Source organism: Pterocles gutturalis, unplaced genomic scaffold (genome assembly GCF_000699245.1).
Source record: "Pterocles gutturalis isolate BGI_N339 unplaced genomic scaffold, ASM69924v1 scaffold430, whole genome shotgun sequence".
Classification (NCBI taxonomy): domain Eukaryota; kingdom Metazoa; phylum Chordata; class Aves; order Pterocliformes; family Pteroclidae; genus Pterocles; species Pterocles gutturalis.
This window is the reverse complement of record NW_010145437.1, coordinates 44,047-62,276: the sequence shown is the minus strand read 5'-3', so window position 1 is coordinate 62,276 and position 18,230 is coordinate 44,047.

Below are 18,230 nucleotides of genomic sequence, written 5' to 3'. Positions count from 1 at the left end.
CTCAGAATCTGTCCCAGAAGTTAAAGTTACAGGCACACCTCCCACCAGCCCAGGTTGCTCAAAGCCTCATCCAGCCTGGCCTTGAACCCCTCCAGGGATGGAGCATCCACAGCTTCTCTGGGCAACCTGGGCCACTGCCTCACCTCCCTCACAAGGTCCATGTCCTTCTTATGTCGGAGGCCCCAGAGCTGAACACTGCTGCAGGTGGTGTCAAGCTGAATCTCATAAAGCAGCTCTTCCAAATTGTACTCCAGACAGGCGTGCCATGCATGAACGGGATGGCACCATCTTGTCCCCTGCTCTGTCTTGGCACTCACCTTGCTCTCCCAGCCTGGTTTGATACAAGACTTGATGACAGTATGGCTGAACGTGGTTTATGACCAGACACGGTAACAGGACCTGTAACAAATGCATCACTGGGAGAAACATCTCTCCAGCTAATGAAAATGGCAGATGTCCAGGCCCATCCTTTCAGCAATCTCAGCAGTTAACTTTGTCAGCCACAAGATGCTGAGCACAATAGCACTGTCTAGATTTACGTGCTGGAAATAGATATTTGTCTTTTCTTCTGCTCGTGTTCACTCGTTTCTGCCAGGCAGAGAAAACTTTAAAACCTAAATCTTTATGCAAACCCAAAGTGAAGAGAAAGAACGCCAGTGGTTACAGGGAACATAGGCTTGGTTTATCTTCAGAGAAAGAAGAAGCCTAAAGACTAAGGAGGACTCACTGGACAGATGCAGTTTTGTAGTGCATCTACCAGGGTAGATATCAGTCTAAAAGAAATCCTGTTTGTGACCTCCAAGACCACTCCATGGCAGGAACGGAAGGATGGTGAGAGAGGACAGTCAGAAGATTCACTTCAAGAGTGCACACTTGACCAAGGGAGCCACTGCTAGCCCACTAGAGAAAATGAACTTTATTCCTTTCTGTACATTTTTGTCCTTATTGTGCACACTGCTGAGTTAAAAACAGCTCCTTGAGTTGGTCTGTGAAGTGTAACCATCCTATTTATGCACTAAAAGAGCCTTGCTCTGAATTTATAAAGAGGTTGGCCGCCTTCCAGACCACAGCAGGTCTGTGCTCAGCCAGACTGCTCATCAACTCGGAGCAGTCCCCTTACAGCACTGCAGAGATGAGGTGCTGGTTAGAAAGTCCTGTTCGTGTACTTCTCCATCCTTGTATATTGCATGCTGTCTCACTGAGCATGGTTTGGACAAATTCTAACCATCTCAACACACTGCTCTGCACCTCATCCTCTCCAGATGTGGGAAATACTTAGTTGTCTTAGGGAAGAGGGAAAAAGGGAGACAAAATTATACACAGAAGAAAAGAGAAAGCTAGACATGGACAGCAACTTCTTTCCAGGCTGTGCAGAAAAAAGCAGGAGCCTTAAAGCATAACATAAAAGCAAAATAAACATTGTGTTTACAGAGGCAACTCTCAGTGATTAAGCCTGTCCTGGTTTCAGCTGAGACAGAGTTAATTTTCTTCATAGTAGCCAGTGCAAGGCTGTGTTCTGGATTTGTGCTGAGAAGGTGGCTGATAACAGACTGATGTTTATAGTTTCTGCCAGAACAGTCAAGGACTTCTCTGCTTCTCTGCTGTGCCCGTGTCTGCAGGGGCAGGAGAAGCTGAGAGGGAGCACAGTCCCAATTGCTAGCCCAGAATTTGATTCTAGGTTTAGGACTGAGACCCAAATTGGCCAATGGCCTATTCCATACCATGCACGTCACGCCCAGTATAGAGATGAGGCTCTGTCTGGAAGTGCTCTCTCTTGCTCCAGGTTGTGTCAGTCTGGGTTGCCCCTCTCTCAGGGTCATCTCGGACTCTCAGACCCTTGGGCTCTTATCTCCATTCTGGGATTGTGGTTTCAGGACTCTCCCTGCTCTGGGATTATTATCTGGGAATGGGCTGAGCCTTGGTCATCGGGTGGTGAGCGGTTGCACTGTGTAACACTCATTTGTATATTTGTATCTATTGTTACTATTATTATCATCATTATTTTCAATAGTATTGTAATTTAGTTATTCAATTGTTCTCATCTCAACCCATGAGTCTCTTTTCCCTTCACCCCTTTAATTCTTTCCACCACCCCTGAGAGGGGAGGGAGGAGGGTGAGTGAGTGGCTGTGTGGTGTTTGACTGCCAGACAGAGTCAAAACTACAACAGCACTCCTTTCCCTGTTTCCTTTTTCCCCTAAATATTGACCAACAGATGACACCACTGCTGTTCTGCTTTTAAACAAACGGGGAACAGACAAGCTGCTGCTGAAAGTCTCCAAACACAGAGTTATATCCCTCCCTTCCCTTCTGTGAATCCAGCCCAATATGTCAATTTGCTTTTCTTAATTACTTTTTGTTTATTTCCTCAAATGGTTTTCCTTGTGAAACCTGTTGATGCTCTGTTTTAGGTTTTTGTAGAGTGCTTGTTTTCTCTGTTTTAACCCATTCACACCACACCTCTTCCTGCAGCCTGCTGCAGAGACAGCAACATGGGCTACCATGGCTTCCTGGAGGGAAGACCGACAGCACCATTCCCTCAGGTCCAGGAGGCTTGACTGAACAAGATTAAAAATCGACTGTCAAACTCAGAGACAATTTTGTTAGAGAGGATCAACTGGAAGACCAAGTGGTAGGACTTTTACACAGTTTCCTCAGGGAATAAGATAGACCATAACTTCCAAACCCAAGAGAAGATGGAGTTGGCTGTCCCATCACTTCCAAAAGCTGATCACAGCCTCCTAATGGCACAGCCCTACGATGCCACGGAAGAAGACTAAGGTCATCTTCACATCTTTCTTCCTCCCTAGGAGATGCAAGAGCAGGGACAGGAGAGGAACACTCAGATGGTCACTGTAACGGTGCTGAAGTTTGTCTAGACTTCTGCAAAGCCTTGAACCATGTCTGGTCTTACTCCCTGCTCCTTATCTGCTTAGCAGGAGCCAGGGGAGGCAGCTGGTGTCCCTGCCCAGCACTGGTGCGAGGGGACAGGTGGTGCCAGAGCATGAGCGCACCAATACCACACTTAAAAGTAGACTAACAGCATTGCAGATGTTTTTCTGGCAATACCTGTAGCGTAACTGAGCAAAACCCAAAGGTTTAATTTTGCAGGAGTTGATGGCTGTCGATCACGAACACCATTCCTTGTCACTTGTGGACACAAGGGAAATCTTCTGCTTTCAAAACATACTAACTACTTGAGTGCCCATTACATGCTTGACTTGTTCCTCTGAAGAGTGCCTGGATGCACAAGAGAATACAGTACATAACCAAAAGTCTCTTCTTCGTGTTAATCCTGATGAATTAAGCAACAGACAATATTGCAAGCACTCCCTCCAGACTGAGTGATATTTGCATAAGAAAGAACAAGGGCTTCTTCATTAGTTATACATTGGTTTCGTATAATTGAAGTTTCATTTTGTTGTGAGCCCTAACAAAGCTTTAAAGTTAAAATACAAAGCCATTAAGGATGCTACTACTAATTAGCAACACACACCATTAATGGCCTGATCCTAGAAACTCTGAGACCCGCGAGTAATGAGATTTTAATGAGACGGTCCTCACAAATGAAATTATAAAGGGGCCTTTGGTTTTGCAGAATTGCACCTTAGAGAAGACTTTCATAAGAAAAAAACAGATTATTTAACAGCAGCAGTTTCTTAATCCAAAACCTTGGAGATTCTCAGTTAGTAAAAACAAACAGAACTGAAAATCCTATTATGAATCAATTATAAAGACCTCTAGTCCAGTAAATTTTACTTTGAAAAATGAAATTTTAAAAGAGAGACATTCTAAAGCACACAACCTTAGTCTTACCAATTGCCACAATTTTATTTCTATTTTGTGAGAGTTCCCTGAAGACTTTGCCACATTCCTTTCAGGGAAGCCCTCTCCTCAAGCCCCGAACACCTGGATGAACAATCTAGTGGCACAACCTTCCCAACATCACAATATACTGATTAACTATTAAGGTCATTAAATTGAAACCTTTTCCCTATACTGATAATTTGCTGTATCATAAGGCTTCCTGGTGAACCGTAGTTAGGTGGGAAAATGACAATGATGCAAAGCATTAGAATAAAGCTCATTTAAAAAATAATTATGTTTATTTAATTACATTAAGATTTTTCACTGAATATTAAGTTAGCTGGAGGTGTCAGAGAGAAATACCCTAAACAGAAAAATAAAAAACAAGGATTGGACTCCAAGAGCATCCCTTTTGTCTTTCATTGAGCAGCGTAATTAAATTAAGGGGGACTGACTGAGTGTCAGCCATCTGCAGGAGTAATTCTCTAACTTCATTAATGCTATTGTGCCTGCAGAAGTCTTGGTGGTAATTTCTCTCAGAAGTGGTCTGACTAGAGCCTGGTGATGAGCTGGTGACGTGATATGAAAGCATTGCACAGGGCAGCTGTTCCTCGAGCTGCTGTGCTCCCTGTGGAATAGCTCGGGTAGAGCTTTGGAAACGCAGGGAACAAGGCACACGAGGGGCGACGGAGGGGCTGGGGAAAGCAGGGAGTGTTCACATGTACTGTCAGCTAATGCCACACACCAGGCACTGAAATGGACCATGCAGCTCAAGAAAGCAGAAGATATTACTCAAGAAAAACAAGGTGCAAACAGATCTGCAGAGGCATGATGAAGTTCGGAAAAGATGCTGATAATAGCCCCTAGCCTGAAAATAACCAGTCTCTATAAGCTAAGGAAATATAGGGAGGTGACAATAAGGTAGATGTGATGTTGGGAGAGGTCAGATCCTTTCTCTAATCCAGAGTGATGGCTACGCATTGTCCTGGTTTAACCCCCTCCTGACTGCCAGGCTCTTTGAGCCCGTGTCCTGTCCCTGACAGAGACCAGCAGTGCTGGCCTGGGGAAGAGCACAGGGAACCCTGGGCTGTTTCAAATGGGCACGACAGCCTGCAACAGGATGTCAGAATAGAATTTACTGTCACAAAGTAATATTGTCCTTCAGCACCTTCCCACCTGCAATTCAGAGCCTTCCTCAGCTGCAGGTGATGCCTGAGTCTTCATGGTTAATAAACCACAATGGACTTTTTTTTTTTTTTCATGCATTTGATCCTTTTATACATCCATTTGGCTCTTCAGAAACTTGGCCTCCTGTGGCAAGGAGGTCCATAGGTAACCATGCACCAAACATACATAATTTTTTCTTTTTCTTTGGTTTAAGTTGCTCCCCAAGGGCTTCATTCTTCAGGTATCAGCTCTTTGAAACTCCACCTAATGTATATGGGCAGCCTGTAGGGTGTGCTCTTCATGTGTCCCTGTCCATTGGTGACCATAAGGCTGATGTCTCCACCATGACCCTAGATGCCTTAGTGCCCTTCCAGCTTATGATGCGGTGGTTTCACAGCCATAGGCAACACTCAGCCCTCTCGAGTGCTGCAATAATACTGCAGAGTTCATATCGCCGCTGTACGACAAGGCTGGGATTAGAGCAGGGACAGGGAGATGTGATCCTGACTTTCTGCACAGCCCCGATGGCACATCTGACTTGGGTTTTGCAGAACAACCCATGGGGGACAGTTCAGATCCCTCAGCACTGTGCTGCACTGCAGGGGCACATATTTCACTTTAATTCTAAAGGTTACAACATAGTGTTTATTTACAGTCTCCTGATTACATCTCGGTATGTAAAGCAATAAATCAATTGAGCATTGAAGACTCATGAAAGGACACATTAATAATTTTCCACTCAATTCTACCCCACTAATTGAAGATTTTTCACTGTGAAGTTCTGTCCCTTAACATCCCATATGAAGTAATATTTGTCCTTTAATTTTTACATTCACTTAAATGTAAATTTTAATTTATTTTCAATTGAAAATAATTTTGGTTTTTGGCTTTCCATTTAAATTAGAAACACTCTAAGGGCACTTGTTTATTTTTTCTCTAAAAATGTCACCTGTTAATTTGATAAATATTTCTACATGTGTTAAGCTGCAGAATAGTTATGAGAATGGCAAGTTAATTATTTCAAAATTCTAAGGAACACTTATTTTTAAATTCCTAATTGAATAGAATGCCCTGAACAGCAGTTTTATTTATTTTCAGTACAAGAACAATTTTCTTTCAATTTCTCAGATTTTTCCTATTCCCACATAAAGTAACACCTACCAAAGAAGGAAACTTCAGTGTTCAATGTTTTGGTTTTTTAAACCCTTCCATTGATTTACAGCATCACTGTGGAAAGCAGTGCAGACCACTGTCTGGCCTAAAAATTAGGATAAGCGAAAAGATTTATGTTTTCTTCTCACAGAAATTTTAAACTCATTTTAAAAGTTATGATGAGATATAATTCCCTAGATAAACTGAAGCATCATAAAACATTTTTTCCAGTTAAAGCAGATTTCCAGAGTGTAAAAAATATAATTTCTGGTTAGGCTTCAATTTAATTCTCTTTAGCTGCAGGGCCTCAATGTATAGCCTATGGCAGTTCTCCATGTTTAGGACAGCATTATTAAAAGCATAATAAATTGACCAGTTTATATTATTTCAGACCAGTTACGTTCTCCAGAAATTCTGTAGTGCTGTCAATGAATCAGTGCTATAACTCTGCCCCAATCATCTGCTCTGCTATCCATTGCTATCATTATTTTCTCTAATGTGCCCTCCCTCTAAGGGCAGAGCAGTGACCCTGCCCAAAGGGTTGAGAAGCTGCAGCTCAGGGTCCTACTCATAGATGCATATTCAGCAAGAAGCCAAGAAAGGCGTGAAGGTGCCAGAGACAACACTCCAGCAGAGAGCCTAGAGGTGCCCACCGCTGCACGGGGCTTGCAGGGGTTTCCTTGCTCACCACGGTGTTTCTGGCTGGAGGTGCTCTACACACAAATCACCTTCAAACAATAGTCACAGAATCACAGGATGGTTTGGGTTGGAAGGGACCTTAGAGATCATCTAGTCCCACCCCCTGCCATGGGCAGGGACACCTCCCACCAGCCCAGGTTGCTCAAAGCCTCATCCAGCCTGGCCTTGAACCCCTCCAGGGATGGGGCATCCACAGTTTCTCTGGGCAACCTGCCCCATGCTGTTATACGTGACATTTTGCAATGTAAAGATGGGCAATAAATGCTAAAAACATATGCCAAAGTGTCAGAGTGTTCCTGAAATAAGCGTACAGGGCGAATAGCTCAAGGATAAGCACAGCATTTGTCACAAATGGCAGGGATATGGAAGTGGTCTTTAAAGCTGAGTTACAACAGAATGGAAGGACCATGAAAAAACAGTTTGTTTGGGGGAAGAGGTGTCTAAGGGTTGACACATTACCGTGGGACAGTACAAGAAGATCAGTTTGGTGAAATCCCCATGCCAGTTCAGGGCAGCTCAGCACAGCCTTCCCTGAGAAGTTTCTGGGGCAGGGTTTGTATCAGCTCCAGCCGTGCTCAACAGAGAATTCTCTCTCAATACAGAAATATTGTTGCGGCAACAGTGCTCAGAATCTTCTTCAAAGAGCTTGCATGACTTTTAAGTCTGACAAGACTGAGAAATGTTGTCCTAAATAATTCATATTTGTAGTGTAATACCAGGAGAAAGGAACAGCAAAGGATGCATGCAACATGCGCTTCTTCAATCACCCCATAGCCACAGCTTCGGCAGTACAAATCTCAAATGATCTCCCCAATGCAATCTTCCCAACAATGTAGATCCTGACACCCAACAGCTGAGCAGGACTGCTGAGCTCCTACTGCCCCAGGGGATGGTATGGTGAGGATGCTCAGCACCACAGGGGATTTAGCCCAGACTCTCAGATGTTGCCATCTTTAAAGTAGTCGATGATGGAAGCCTGATTTATTTGCAGCTCTTCACCTTTCCTTGACATAACTGGGTTTGGAGGTTTCCCACTTCAGCTTTCACGCTCATCAGGCAAATGACAGTAATGACATTGCTAAGAACTGGAAAGGTGTGATCTGGGTGTTTTACATGGTTATCATACCCAAGATACTGCCACGAGAGAAAGCACAATGTACTGAGCTCACCTTAGTGAAGAGGAGGACATGTGAAAACAGCCAGCCTTAGCTAGCTCTCTTGCAGCTAGGCGTAGGGATGAAAGACACACTTGGAGAGATGCCAGAAGAAGCAAAGAGGAGACAATCAATACAGACATTCAGTAATACCTTGAGTCCCAGGGAGAGTATAGCTTGCATACAAAAAGTAGCCACTGTAAAGAATAGGCAATAACGCTGCCACAAGGATTTTGAGTGTCCCCCCTCTTAAGGAGCTCTTATCACAATTACAGGAACCATGTCTGTTGTTGGCCACCCCACGAGCAATGGTGAAAGGATCCAAAGTTCATGCCCTGCTAGCTGACTACAATGCTATTGAAGATGAATAATTTATTCCATATTAAACCCCAGTTCATTATGTGATAAAATGTACATTTAAAAAAAATGCCATCAGAAGGAAGTGTTCCCTTTGCTTTTTCTTACAAGAATGACTAACTTGGTAAATTCCATCCACTACCCAAAGGGGACACAAGGGTCCTGAAGATCTGTGGCCTAAGCTTTAAAATAAGTAAGGTCAAGGTGCAAACTCGTAGCAACAGTTGTAATTACTTCAAACATTCAGATCATGTTCCTTGAGAGACCTGCCACAGGGACAGACAGGGATGACCCTCCATAAAGGGTTGTGTATAAAAATCCTATTAACCCTTTCCCCTTCATTAAGCTCTGTCCAGAGGAAATACTATAAACAAAGAAAAGAGACCTGTGGCTTGATACATCCAATCAGATGTTTGGAGGTACTTTGTTAACAAGTGCCAAAAACCAAAAAGAAAACACTAAAATCATTGTCAAAAGACCTGATTCTTAAGTGCCCTGTTGGTTGATTGTAAGTTTGCCCCAGAAAGAAAATTTGCAATGTCCTTTTCTATTAAAAAACAAGAAGAACTTGCAGAGCTAAGATCTGCTTCTGGGTTTCCTCTCTCAAAGACAAGATGTGTCTCATGCTCCAAAGGAATATGCCTTGTATACAGAAGAGGAAAGATGGTTTTTGGCACCCAGATTCACTGCTGATATTTTAATTGGTGGCTGTGTTAAGAAAACTCCCAAACACAGCCTGTCAGATCCCAATATACAGACACACCGCACCGCCCTCTGCTAGCAGTCGACAGATGCACTGATTTCCCATCCTAAGGAGAAGATGGCCAGTCAGCCTGAAGAGCTTGCATGCGATTTAATCATTGCTTTCCAGCAGTCACGTCCTAGATGGTGGACCTGTGTCCTCCCAGAGATCCAGGGCTGTGATGGGAAGAAGTTGATCTGCACAAAGCTGGCTTAGAGCAAGAGATTTGCTCCCATCTTCCTACTCACTTTGAACCAATGCACTACCTATGACAAGTTATATTAGAGGAGTGTTATAAGCAATGTAATTTATGTAAATAAAATCCAATATGCAAATATGTCTTCCTCACTGGCTGCTTAGAGTGTTATTCTTTTATAGTTAAGAAAAGCAGTCTCACTCTCCCATAGACAGATTGGTTATGTTCTGAAGTCAGCTGCTACACCACTTTGAAAGAGTAGAAATGCTCTCTCTCGTAAAGCCTATGAAATATTTGCAATTTTGCTTCCTCTTCAAAAAAAATTTTATTTTTGGAAAAAAATTCCTTTGTTTAAATGTTAATTGTTTTCACAGCACCACTCTGACTGCAGTCACTGTGAATGATAAAAGGTATGCAGAAAATCCCATGTATGCATTATACATTCGTTTCCAACAGGGAATCTGTTCTTTCATCATGTTAATGCTAAACTGAATTATTCAATTAATTCAAACACCTCTCTGAGCTTCACTCCCCAATTCCTCTTTTGTAATATCAAGAGTCAAACCATCAATTGACTGGATGCCTTTATCCGGCCGTTAGTTAAGTAGTGTGTACAGTGTTTAATTGTACTTGTTAAACATTTCCAAACCAGAAGAAGTAGTGATGAGCTCCAGTTATACAGCAGCAGGTTTAAGTTTCTCTGTGTTCAACCCAACAGTTGAAAGAGAGACTTCAACTAGGGGCGGGGAGGGAGCGGGCATACAGAGGGAAGCGTGGCCACTCACCGCTGCACACCTTTCATCACCTGGACGGTCACTAACATGCATCAGGCACTGGCAATAAAGTTCTGATCATTGGGCAATATAGGTCTTATTTTCATGAATGGAAACAATAACACACACCAAGAAGTGAAAGTCAAAGCACTCTGTTCATATCGATAGCTGATAATGCAGTCAAGAGCCAAAATCTTTGTTCTTTGCTTTCAAGTCAATGTAAAAGCTCCGCACAGCTTTTTATAGAGCAGAGCCCAGCTCTCAAACACATCCAGGAGACAGAAAAGGCAGCGCTAAGTCCTGCCAGAGCGAGGCCAACACCTGAGATTCAGTGATAGATGAATCATTGATGAAGAGGAAGAAATTTCCCACTGACTTAGCCTCCTGCCTGCCCTGGAGCTGGGTTTTCAAAGCTTCTCAACTCTGGCAACATGATCCAGCAGCAGTGGGAGTAACCAGGGCTGGGTAGTTCTGAGACAGACCCAACATATTGACTCGTCAGTCATGTCTCATCTGCCCTTCAGGGAGCAGAGTGCAGCGCTTTCTCCAGGTCTCACCCACTAATTGCCAAACGTTTACTGACGTTGAGCAGCATCTATCAAATACAAATAAGTACAACCTCCAGTGCATTTTCAGAAAGGCATGTCTCATGAAAACTGCTTTTGTTCCATGTTGTTTACCATGTTTAACAGACAGCGTTAGTGTTCTGATCCTTTAATGCATTTGCTTCAATAAACAGACTAGTAAAAAAAAATAAAATCTTGAAATGCCTCTAGATCAATTAAGAAGGAAATGATGTTTCAAAATTGCCATAATTCTTATAACAAATATTTTTTATTTGGTATGAGACTGATTTAGTGACCTGCTCTTCTTACACATGTACATTTTTGTTCTTAAACTCCCGCTGCAATAACTTGGAGATAGACTCCAAAAGCTCTCAGAGAAGACAAGTAGTGACATTACTCTTTGATCAGACACCAACAGGAGATCAATAGCCCAGAGAGCAACACGTAGGGTGTTAAACAACATGCTCTACAATTAGCCCAAGGTACAAGATGACCTCCTCTGCAAACACCCTGTAACACTTTATGTCTCCTCTGCCATCTTGCCAGAATGAAAATCAATGGAGCGGGAGAACAGCAGGATGTCGGATCCCAGTGCATTGCAAGTGCTGGCATGCTCTGGCCTTCCACGCCTACCACTGCATTCCCATCTGAGAGCAATACCAAGAAATTCAAAACAGAGTTGCTTGAAAAGCTTTCCACTGCAACACTGCCTAGCACTGGTGGTTCTGCTCCGGGTATGTAATGATCTGTCTTTGTGCAGCTGAACCAGGGACTGACTGCCTGGAACACAGCTTCAGCTGAGGCACTGGGAACACAGAGGCAGAGCCAGCTTGCAAATAAGCCTAGAGCTGATGGAAAGCATGTACTGGCAATCCAAGCACAGGCTGAACTGGAGCTGGAAAGGCTGTAATTGAAAGCCACACTCAGCACAGTGTCTGCTTTGCACTGACTGGTTTGCATTGCTGGTGGATCGAGCTTTGGCAGGGCATGGTACCATGCTGCACAGAAGCCCAGCAGAGCATCTCTGCCCAGAGCATCTCTGACTGCTGGTACCCAACTGCTGCCTGGCAGTGGGCTCACCCAGACATTTGTGTTGGGAAGCAAAAAACACAGTTGCAGTTATAGAAGATGGCCAATTCACAATGGAGCAAATTTGTGTGTCCACAGCTCAGGACACACACAAGAAAAAAAAAAAAAAGCTCATGGAAAACCAAATAATAAACAAGAAAAAATCTTACTGTGACACACTGTACCACAAGCCCCCAGCTACAATATAACCTAATTCTTGCTCTGAAACGTTTTGCCTACAGCATTCTCCATCTTCCAACCAACCTTATAACAGATAATAATAAATGCTTGGCTCCTTCTAGACCATATGTTGGAAACAAAGAATACTGGAATATGTTATTTCTTATAAAGGCCAGAGAGGGTGTTGTGACCCGTGAAGTGACAAACAACCCTCAGTGTGTTAATCAAGCCCATGTGCTTCTCAGTGGTGGTAAGTGAATTTAAGGTACAGACCGCCCTCTAGAGCAGGTCTGGAGGAAGATCAGACATGCAAAGTCCGCATATCCTGCAAAACCACCACTATTCCCACCTGTATTACCGAGGAGCCAGGTTGTTATTGTTATTTTTCCATCTGCAGATCCAGCAAAGCACAATCACCCTTTGGTAGTGACAATCGTTATATCCACAGTCTGGCTCACCACTAGGTTATCATTTCTGAGCCATCATCTGCCAAGCTGCAAGATAGTCTTAGTGCTGATTCTGGTGGCTACTCCCACCACATACAAGGCAACTGATTTTCCTCAATCCTGCCCCCAGCCTGGGAAAAAAATATTCAGTGCCAGGGAAAAAAAGATTGTCAGTCTGTTTGTGAAAATCCAAGTCTAAAAGATACTTTGAAGGTTTGAAAAAGAGAAATGAAGAAAACATTTTTTTTTTCCCCTGAAGATAGACTTTCATTTTTTGGCTCCCAAAAGAGCATTTAGGGTTTAACTTAGTAGCTTCAGTGTTAGTCTTTGTAAAGCTTCATTTTACAGACTTTGGCAGCAACGTGGCCTGTACAGACTCCTCCTGGGGCTGCAGCACTTCAGCTTCAGGTAGAGGGAGTTAGATCAGGGAATTCTCCCTACTTTACAGAAAATAGAAACCACCCCCTTGACTTTGGTAGTGTTTTTTCCAAGACAGATTGGCTCACTCAGCGGCATCAGCAGGAGGTTTGGGCTGTGTCACCCTGACTGCCTGGGGCTGCCCCAAGACCAGCAGCAGAGCCCACTGGTGAGACCCACTGGCAGTCCCCCTCTCCTCTTGCTCTGGGACACTGCCTTTATCTTGGTGCTAAACACGAGCATGGAAGTCAGGTGGCTGAGACATCAGCCACAGCCGCACAGGCAAAGACTTGGAGGCAGCAGGAGCCCAAACTTTCAGCGGAGCCTGATGTCAGGACCCTGAAAGTACTGATGGGTCGGATCGGCCTCTCCTGTGTCTCTGCCCACTCCCTGGTCATGGTCCCATGAGCTCCACTGAAGCTCAGCCCTGGCCATTCCCTCTGTCTCCACAATGTGCTGGATGAGGGACCATCACCAGCTTGTTGCAGCCAAGCCTAGGGGACCACGGACCCATTGATGTGGACCCTGACCCACAGAAAGCCTTCCTGCCTTGTCTCCAGGCTGGCCCTGTCACTATGGACTTGCCTGAAGGACACTAGGCTGTGTCTAACCTGGCTTACCATCACTGGTCCCAGTCCTGACTCACAGACTTGTGCTGCCAGCTCAGCCTGGACCTGCTCATCATCACGGAGTTGTTTCACAGTCTGGACACTTTACGGATGCTGGCTGCCATCCCCAGGAGGACCCTGCTCACCTGGCCTGGGCACTTGGTCCCCAGCTGGCAAGGTCCCTACCCTGCCAGTCACATTGTCCCCTGTGGCTTCTGGCTCCCTGTCCCTTCTGGAGCAGCCAGCCCCAGCTGCTCCTTGACAGCTGAGAAGTAATTGTAGGGTTTGGTTTTTTTGTTTTGTTTTGGGTTTTTTTTGTGCAAATGGGATCCAAAAGCTGATACTTTCTTGGATGATGATAGCAGAGTCTGAAATTCAGCCCAGTTTGGACTAAATGGCATGTCCTGGCTGTGATATGCAGACTCTGCAAATACCTCCAGCCCAAATTCTCCACTTTGTGACACTCATTCGGTGTGAAGGGGCCTTTGGAGCAGCTGCTTGTGACAAAGCCACCTTTGTGCAGAGCAGACAGCATGCTGTGTGCCAAGAGGAACACGCTTTGATTTACCTGCTCCCTGGGATGGCAGTGAATGTCCCTCCATATCACAGACCATTCTGATGGCACTCACTATCCAGAGCTCTGAATGAGGCTCGCTGTAGCATCAAGTCAACCAAAGATCTAAACAGTGTCATGTATCTAAAAAGCCCCCCAAATCCTACCTCACCTTTCCCATTAGAAGAGCAAATTCTACTCAGATCCTGCAAGTTCACCTTGGGTTCAGCGACAGACCACACTTCAAGTAGCGAAGAGAGTAAACACTTTAAATCTTCACTTTAATCAGCTGCACTGCATCATTTTACGCTGCTAACTTCATTACAGGTTTTTTTACATGGTAAGAATCAAGTCTGGGGTTTGCATATGTTGCAATAACCATCAGCAAATATGGCATCCCACCAATAGGTCTATTTTTCCCACGAGATTGAAATTATCAGCTTTTAATTTACCTTTTACATTTTAAATTAATTTTAAATTGCATTCTAAACAAGGTCTAAAGAAGTCCATTTCCATGCTCGTTTCTATCTCAACACAAATGTTGCTTGCGTTGTTTACCCAATCTCAGCCCTGTAACCTAATCAGGGCTCTCTCACTCCATGAAGCAAATGGAAATCTTAGGAGAGCAAACAAATCTGCAATCTAAACCTTGTAGTGAAAATTATAATTAAGAAAGGCAAGAAGAATTCTTCTTGCCTTTCAGCTGTGAAGGCAGAGCATGCTACTGCAAAGCCACAGTCAGTGGGAACAGCTAAGCTTCCCACTTTTCTAAAAGACTGTTCCTTTCATTACCTAGAATGTGTGAAATACTCTCTTGCACAGTTGCATATTATAACTTTACATGCCTCCAATCCTGTATTTCCTGCTTGCAATTCACATTCTGTATGCATGCCTGGGATATTATTACATCAGAAAGAGAAAAAAGGGCCCAAAGCACAAGCAGGGTAGTTGTAGAGAAAGAGGGGATTGTAATTCCTCTTACCTGGATCAACTATCCCCTCTTTACCTCCTATTAACCCCACTAACACCGAGTGCTTTCCTCATCAGTCATCACACGGGTAACTGTGGAAATCAACATGCAAAGGATGACAGGGGCATCAGGAACAAAAAGCTCCTCTTATTTCCAAACAGATTTGCAGGATCTTCTCCTGTAATTATGCCTTTTTTTGGGGGAAATCTGGGCAGACAGTGGCAGGTCTCAGCAGGATGAAGGCAGGAGGTGTGTTGTGGTTTTGATCCTGGCTGGCAGCAAACCATCCGCTCACTCACCCTATCCCATCCTGGGGATGGGGGAGAAAATTAAAGGGGTAAAAGGAAAAGAAATAAGAACAATTTAATGAGTAAACTACAATAATATTGAAAATAATAATGACAACAAGAATAGCAAGATATACAAATATACAAATGGACAAAACACGGTGATACTGCTCACCACCCGATGACCAAGTCTCAGCCCATTCCCAGCTAACAATCCCAGAGCAGGGAAAGTCAGGGAACCACAATCCCAGAAAGGAGATAAGAGCCCATATCCAAGAGACTGAGACCACCCATCTTCCCACCTCAAACCATCATGTTGTACCTCAGTGGTGGTAGCATCTCTGAAAACTTTATTGCCCTACAAAGCAGCACTCAGCTTTTCTGCATGCTATCATCAGGAGCAAAGATAAAACAACCTTTTCCAATAGTTTTTGCTTCTACATATGAACAATTGCTTAAAAAAGAAAAACCTTTCTACAGTGATCTGAGGGATGAGATGAGGGAGATTTTTCTTTTCCCTCTCTAAGGAGTCCTGTGCAACTGTCTCTGATATGGATGTACCATTAAGAAATAGAGGAGGCATAAGATTGTCCATCTGCAGGGAAAGGTGGGGTTTTCAGAGGTGGGAGGGAAACAGATGCATTTTAATCCATCATGTGTGTGGCTCCCTGGAACTGTGGGAGTGACATGCCATCTTGTGGACAGCTTTGATGTGTCAGGTTTCATTTGCAGAGAAGTTTTGATGCTTTGTACAGGGAGAAAGATTAAAAAAAAAAAATGCAAGAATGAAAGCAGAGTTGGCATCCAGCTAAGCACTTTAGTGAGGTACGCTGCAGTGCACAGTGATCACCAGCAGGCAGGGCAGCTTTCCCCCTGCTGCTTCCTTCTAAGAGGAAAAATAAGTTTTCTACAGAAAGGGAGGAGTCTTCAAGGAAAGCCTTCACTCATTATATATTCCCAGCAAGGAATTACATCGCCTACATAACTACCCAACATCCACCAGGAATACAGGAAGAGCAAGAACTCCATTGCCTCCTGAAAAACTTAGCTTGTCCTTGTGTATACTTTCTGTCTCTCTCAATATAAAAAAAATATTTAAATTGTTCCTTTTTAAAATTTTCTTTTTCCTTTTCTTTGTTCTGTGTTCTTTTTTAATTATTATTTTTGTTTTACATCAGTCCAGCCACTACCAGGCTGAACAAAGGCTAGGCACAGTGAGAGATCTATCAGTCAGAAAAACAAAATACCACTTGTATTATTTGGACTATGTCTCCAACACCAGTACCAGCTTTGGGAGCAGACCTGGCATACAAAGAAAGATCACTTAGGAATGGCAAAGAGTAGGCAAATAGAGAGTTATGGGAAAGTCCTCTTGGGTGATAATAAGTTTGGGCAGATTCATTTTGTATGAATGACGCAGTAACCTGTGCGATAATCAAAGGGTAATGTACACAGTGTCTTTGAAATTTTTTCTGACAACGAGGATTCGGTGGATGTGACAGATACAGGAGTGAGATTTCAGGACACAGGGGACAGTGTCCTTGCTCCTGAAGACACTGTGTTCTGCCTCCAGCAGATTTCTTTTTTGCTTTTAGTTTGTATTACTAATAGTTAAACATGTTCATTTGTCTCTTTTCACTTCAAAACACAGGCTTCAGGGCTGGAATGCACCATGCAAAAGGCTATCACAGAATTAAATGTGATTATTTTAATTATGGTTGATTCAGGAGCCAAAATAACAAATTTTAGCTAGAAATTTTTCCTTTATCCTTCCTTTTTTTGTCTTCTTCGGCTATAAACTACAGCTTACAACATGGTTTTGGAGCAGATCCCCAAGTGTAAAATTCACATAGCACAGTTCTTCCTGGTTGACAAAATCTCTTCTGTATGCAACATGTAGCCTTGCCTTTTACTAGATGAGATAAAAGTTCCGAGTTAAATTTTCTGATTATTACCTGTCTAGTACAGCTGCAGCAGGATCATATCACATATTTGAGTTTTACCAGGGAAACATAATTACAGTTTTTGAAAAAAAAAAAAAATGTTGAATGCATTTCTATCACATCCTGACTAGCAGTTTATATGTTAAGAAGAAAAATTTTTAGGGCTCAATTCGTAAGAGCTGTATGCTTCATTTACATTTTTCCATGGAGTTTACTTGGAGAAGTGCATAAATAATGTGTACCTTTGAAGTAATGTATGAATTTTGGTGAGCCATTCAGCTTCTTACCCAATATACAGAGAGATCCTGAGTCACCGAGGTAGGTGTGGAAGCACTGTCTTCCAAATAAAATTCACCAAGTAGAAGCAAGACCCATGTAACATAAAATTCCTACTTCAGATCTAATTTGTCCTTAATTTCAACATCATAGGGCTGACTGTCCCTGCAGCCAAAGTTTCCAACAGCTAAAAGAATTAGGGACCTGAATACTGATGGGATTTGGGAAGTTATCTCTGCTAGGTGCCTGGAGATATCTGGGATGCTCTCCTTGTATAGTGAGCCTCAGTAACGTTAAGATCACTAGAAAAAAAAAATCCTTTTTTTTTTTTAACGTATGCCTGCTACTACATTACTGGTGATGGGAATTCAAAAAATCATAGCCTCCACCTCCAAAGCAGTGACTATCACTTTGCACATCAAACCTCCCGCAGTCGAGCCTGTTAAAGGTCTATGCATATTTTTAAAATCTGATATCTGCTGAGATTCTCCTGAAATAATTCTAGTAACCTGGGATTTAGGAAAGCCAACCACCATCCTGAGAGTTGCAATTAAATTACAAAGCCTATGAAAAACTGCAGGAGTAGGCAACCTGTCTTCTTTTTTTTTTTTCTTGGTTGTTATTTTTGTTTATTGTGATATTTCTGTTTAGTATTTTTATGGGGTTTTTTTCAGTCATTTTTACACTATTTTCAAGGTGAGGATGTTAAACAAATCCTGTAGCACCTGGAGTTCAAGGTATGTCTCAGCTTTACAAGAAGAAATTTTAGAAAACACATTTTAATCTGTATTTTTAATTTTATTTTTTTATAAAAGCTGTCTTATTTAAGAAAGCAGTATGGCTAATCAAATTTATAATGAACAAAAAAAA